Genomic DNA, 6489 nt, shown 5'->3' on the forward strand with positions numbered 1-6489 from the left:
CTAGGGCGCTATTACAGTTCACATTTTGCAGGTTGGGTTAGCGCTTTGAAAGCTACTAAGAACTTGTTGGTGCTTTTTTAGACTTGTTTTGAAAAAAGTCACCACCTAATATTTAGGAAATTAAGAAAACCAGGTTCAAAGGATTTATTCAAACATTGTGAAAAAGCCTTTGTAACTAAAGTTCTAGGTAAGGATTCTGATGATCCCTTGGGGAAGGTGTTAGGATTCTGATGATCCCTTGGGGAAGGTGTTAGGTACCCTAGTATTACGGATCTGTAGTATACGGTTGACCTTCGAATTCCAGTGTGTGATTATCTGCTTATACTACTTATTTAGTGTTTATTTTCCATATTATAAAAATGTTGTCCTTGTTTACATATCATTTGTCTTTGAAAAGATTTGAATATATTCCCTTCATATATAGGGTACTTTAGGTTCGAATTTATAATATTCGGGTAAGAATAGGCTCCTTTTATGTATAAGGATAATGTATTTTATCTTGTAAAGAGTATAAAAATGTTGTCTTTTGAAAACGTATATGTATGTATATAGGTATATGCATTCATGTTTTACTCACACACTTCGTTTCGGGTCAATCCGTATGATATGTTAGAATGTCTTATCTTAAACTTCGTATTTACGAACGTATTTCACTCGTTTTAAATACATCCGATTTTATAAAATGACTCATTTTTATTGTTAAGAATCTGTGTATGAAAATAATTATTGCCTTTTAAGCCGGTCTTGGGCCAAAAAAACCAACTTCTCTTTTTCCTTGTTTTCAGAAGAAGACGGGCTTTGCTTTCAGCCCAGTGTCATTTGTTATTTAGTTCAAAATTAAGTGGGCTTTAGGCCTAAAACCTTTAGTTCGTTGTCAGTCTTTAGCACAAATAAACCTTTTGATTTTTATTTCATTTTAGCCCAGAATTTATCCCTAGTTTGAAAATGTCTTGCTTTACTTCACAATCACATTTTGTTAAAGAGAATGTACTAGTACTCATGGTTTCTTGAAAATTCTTTATGTTTTCATTGTCTTGTATTAAAAAGTTTTTGTCACCCTTTGAGTTTTGAAGACTGTTACGCTTAGTCTAGGTTTTGAAAATCCGTTCGGGGACCTAAAGTCGACTAAACGGTATGTGTACCGTTGTCCTAAGACGACTAGATCTAAACATAAATTTCCAATATAATGTGAATGTTTACAAATACAATACAACATCAAATGCAAATGCGTAAATAAGAGATAAGTTAGGCTAGGGGGGTACCAAGCCCCTAGTTAACCCTTTTTTACCCATGGTTGGGCCTTCAGCGCGCCTATGATATTCGCTTCCCTTTCTCTTCATCGGACTTGATTTATTATGAAAGAATTGACCTATTAGGCCTTGGCCCAACAGGTTTGGCTTTGACCCGGCCCAAGTGGCCCATGCAGTTAGGAGGAGGAAAAGGGAAAAGAAAATAGGTTAGGATTAATACATTTGAACTTATCATGATGCATAATACACACACAACATATATATACATAAGGTAAAACATATACACATATTCAGTTCCCGAAAGAGTCGGGCCTGGAAGCCCAGTTGCATTATCATCCACCCCAAAACCCAACTATTTTCCCCCTTTCAGGCTAAGTGAATTTTGGACTACCTTGGCACCGTGAAACGGGCCACATCCAGATCTGTATTAGGCCTAAATTGGGCTAAGATTAAAGCCCAAGGAGTCTATTCCCTCACATCTATTTAATGCACCTCCTATGTGGTTAATACCAATATATATACATAATATACAGATGATATACATATTTGATGTGTATATCAGATGTATACCCTGCATATATTTCCCTCTTCTTTTATCCAGCCTATATATATATATATATATATATGTTCTTTAGCATTAAATTATGAACTTGTGACCCACTGAGCACTTAATCAATCATTCCAACTCTCAATACAGTGTCTAAATTTAAGCTAAGGCTATTATGAACTTATTTCAATCAACACACTCTGTATAGTAGTTCATTCCACCTAAAATGTCTAGTAATCCTCAAGATAAATATAGAAGCTCACAATAAAACTTAAACTGTTATAGCTGCAGGCAGTGTTGAATAGGAAAGAAAATGTGCTCATCCAAACAAGAGGAAACCACAGGAGAGAGTTCATATACCACCAAACATGATACCAAAGCATGAGGCTTAAAAGTTCCAAGAAAACCAAATGACACAAGATGGTTCATGATTTAGCAGATTCTAACAGACCTGAACAACACATAAAGTCCCTTTGTATTTTACTTGATTCAATCCAGGGAAGGGGAAGAACACACAAGGAGGATACATAATTATTAGAAGAGATTTCTAGACTTCACTTCTTTAATATTCACTTTCAGGGTGCAAATTAACTCATAAAACTTTCAAATGGATCAAATCCCTTCCTATTTCCAAAAATCAACCACTTCACAATCGACAGATTCAACCTTTGGTTTTAGCAGTCTGTTTTAGGCAAAATAAGTTCAGTTTCACCCCTTTGCCCTTGATCTAATGATAGGATTGTAAGGCTAAATGTACTCACATAGCAAACACACACCCCATAGGCTTATAGAGTATGCCATGGTACCTTTTTTTTTTTTTTTTGGAGGAAAGGCATTATAAACCAAGTGAACTTGATTCTCCTTAATCCTCTCCCAAGGTACCTTTAAAAGGCTCTTCTATGTCAAGTGGTTTTAGTTTGCTTATGAATACTTATGGCTATACAAATACTAGCATTGAACCAGTCTTAGTCTAAATACTTAATCAATAATAATACAGGTTAGTTAGACATGTGACAGAACAAGGAAAATATTAAAACAGAACCTTCAACCTCACAGGGAACCAAACAATACCACTAGAGCTCATTTTTTTTAACTATAGCCACTATATGTTAACCTTCAGGTCATAATATTAAAGGGTGATGCAAACAGCCTACATATAATGGAATATAAACAAGTTCATTTCAAGTTTCTCATTCTTTTCTCTTCTTTTTACCCTTCTTAACCTTAAGATCATAAAGAAACTACATCTTGAAGCTATTAAGACCATATGAGCAATTCCAACTTTAAATTGTTAAGGAAAGAATGCTAATTAATTCCAGATGATCACATGATGCAGGCCACACATAAAATGAAAGGGAGGGAAACAGGACACTCAATGATGAAATGCAAAGAAAGAAGACAGACTTAAATAACCAACATTAAATAGCCAAATTCTGGGATGCCGTAGGCCTTTCTGAAGCACATGGTGTTAAAACTAAAGAGTTTATACACCCTTAAGAGTCTATCCTAGTTTAAGCTAAGTAAAATTTAGTTATTAAACTTTAAATCATTGTTCATGAACCAACTATGAAGAAAACCAAGTTTAAACTCAGATTTGTACTCACAAACTCTACCTAGTTCTAAGAAGAATCCCACAAATATAGATTCTTGTTTTATTCTAAGGGGTTGTTGGGGTTAAAGACTAGTGTTAAGCCTTTATAAACTAATCACTCACCCAAACACAGTCATAATAAGCAAACCTTAACATTAACAAGGGCAAAGACCTAGTTAAGCTACCATAATTAAGCATAAACATATATTGATAAAGGCAAAAAACTAATTAAACTACTAGAATCATACATAAATAAACCTTAACTAAACAAAAACACAAACATTTAATTAACATGAATACTAACTAAACGGAAAATTAAAAGAAAAAGACTATAACAAGATAAAATGTTACCTTTTTTTAGCGCAGCCTTGGTCGAGAATGAATTTGAAAGCCTTATGCTTTCTCACTCCAGCTCAGCCACATAAATAAAAAAGAGATAAATCAAAATTTGAACTAGAAGACTCAACTTAGGAAGTTAAAGCCTTAAAATTTTGACTGATAGTCCTAATTTCGAGTCAAAATGCTCAAAATTTGGACAGTATGTATGTCAAGGTGTTTTAAACTTTTAGGTTTGGGGTTCTTTAAAGAACCCCTGAATTTGAGAAAAACCCTAGTATACCGATGTGGGACTTGAACCAATTTCTGAAAGTTTTACTTCAATTCAACAACTAACGGTTGAGATTCAACCCAAATTCGAACTTGAGTGGTGGATCCTGAGCCACTCATCCTCGATCCGGTTGGTCCTTGAAGAACCAATGGGATTCGAGGATTGAAGAGGTTGAGACAAAGATTGTTAATGCGAATTGTACCTGATTCAATGGGAAAATGGATAAAGCAGGAGAGAAGGGACGTATTTCACCTTCCTTGGGTGGCGTTTGGTGAATTTTGGAGTAGAGAGACTTGTTCGCAATAAATGCGGCCCGATTTGGCTATGCACGTAATGAGAAAAGCCTGTAGGCTTTTTGTTTTCGCCATTTTTGGCAAAGTGACGCGGAGAGAGGTGAGAGAAGGGCGTGGCGGCGCTAGGGTTGGCAAAGCCCTAGCTGCGTTTTGGTTGAACACCCCTTTTAGGGTTTGTTTGGTCTGTGGTGTTGTATATATATTCATGTGTAGGTGGGCCGGGTCGGTCCATAATGGGCCAGACCCAGCATCAATTAAAGGGAAAGAAACCAGCCCAGTTTTGTATGTATATACATATATATATGATATGTATATTTTGATGATGTATGTATATACTTGTATATACACCGTATTTGGGGCAAAATTTAAAATACCATGGTTGCAAAAAATAAAAGGGATTTTAACTAGTTCAAGTTTTAATCAAAGCCGAGTTAAATTCCACTAAAGAGGATAATTACTCTAATTCGAACTCTTAATCACCAAAATCAAAATACACTTATTGTTTTTACTTAATTAATTCATGTCCCTCGACTTGGACCGGATAGGACACTTAATGATGACTAATTGTAAATACTTAAAATAAATGACTTCATAATTAACCGTTTCTTTGAGAAAAAAATAAATAAATGCTCTTGTATTTTCTTGAAAATATTCTAAAATGTAACAATGACATGTCGTTGTCCTTTTGTCGGTGTTTTACCAAATGTAATGGCGAAATGACACTAGGATAATTTTGTAAAATTGATTTGACTTGTAAAATGAATACTCTACTCTGTCTATAATCCAGGGACTCTGAATAATTAAATAAAATTATCGGAGGTCAAACATTAGGTGTCAACAGACGCGACACCAGAAACTAGAATTTTTTGATTTTTCACCAAGTCCTTCCCAAATCCCGACCATCACCCAAGACCTCCCAGGTACAAACTAGACATGCACATACATATAAAAACATGCTACGGAATCACTCGTGGTTGGGGAATTTTCATCGGAGGTCTATTTGACTGGGTCGACATCCAAGGCCAAAAAACAACTTCCCAACCAATAACACAAAAAACACATGAGTGCCTCGAGAACTGAACTGAACATCCCACCAAGTCATAATCGACCCTCTAAACCTCACGAAATCGACAAATTTTCGAAAAAGATCCATCTACCCAAAAGTCAACTATCGGTCAACCATTTTTCACTTTAAGGTTCTATTTCTCATAAGTCATCACGCCCGATTACCTCGGGAACTATGCTATCCATCCTCTCGGGTCAAAATCATACTAACAAGTGTAACGACCCATTTGGTCGTTATAGTATTCTTGACCCATTTACCTATGTTGAACCTTCACCGAGCCCTATTAGTATGATTTTAATCCACGGGGATGGGTGGTATGATTTTTGAGATGATTCAGGCGAGGTTTTTAATGACTTTTGTGAAATTGAGCCTTTAAGCGAAAAGTGTTTGACCCAATGTTGACTTTAGGTAAACGAAGCTTTTTTGGAACTTCGTCGATTACGAGAGGTCTGCATGGTCGTTTGTGACTTGTGGGATGTTCGGTTCGATTTCCAAGACACTTAGAGCGTTTCGGGTTATTGGTTGGAAAGTTTTTCTAAGGCCATTGTGGGTTGACTTGGTCCAATAGACCTCCGCTAGGAATTCTGAGGCCACGGGTGAGTTTGTAGCTTCTTTTTATATGGGTATGCATATCTATTTTGTATCTGTGATGTTATATTCCGCATTTTGTGCGTTGGAATATTTCGAGATCGAGTAAATTGAAGAAAATAAGTTCGACGAAAATTTGGGAAATGTCAATAATTTTTAAGTCAACTATGGAGGCGCATATCTCATAGTATATGTGGAGTTTTAAGGTGTTTTAAAAGCCTAAAATGAAGTTCGTCGAGTCTAGTTTGTAATGCAACAAACCGTTCATTGATAGGACATCGGAGTAGCAGAATTATAGACGTTACAAACTGAACTATCGACGCAGGAACGATGTATCCGGTGCATCAATCGTTTACAAGAGACCGCTCAAGACGTTTGCTACGGTCTGTGGCTGATGCCTACCCGTTGGCAGAAGCTTTAAAAGGGACAGAACCTCATTTTTTTCGTAAAAATTCCTAAACTTTCCTAGTAAAATTCAAGAAAAGAAGAGAGAGAGAAAACAACCAAGAGAAAGAAAGAGAAAGGAAAGAAAAAAATTCCTAGCCTT

The sequence above is a fragment of the Lycium ferocissimum genome, chromosome 1 (assembly GCF_029784015.1).
Source record: "Lycium ferocissimum isolate CSIRO_LF1 chromosome 1, AGI_CSIRO_Lferr_CH_V1, whole genome shotgun sequence".
Taxonomy (NCBI): Eukaryota; Viridiplantae; Streptophyta; class Magnoliopsida; order Solanales; family Solanaceae; genus Lycium; species Lycium ferocissimum.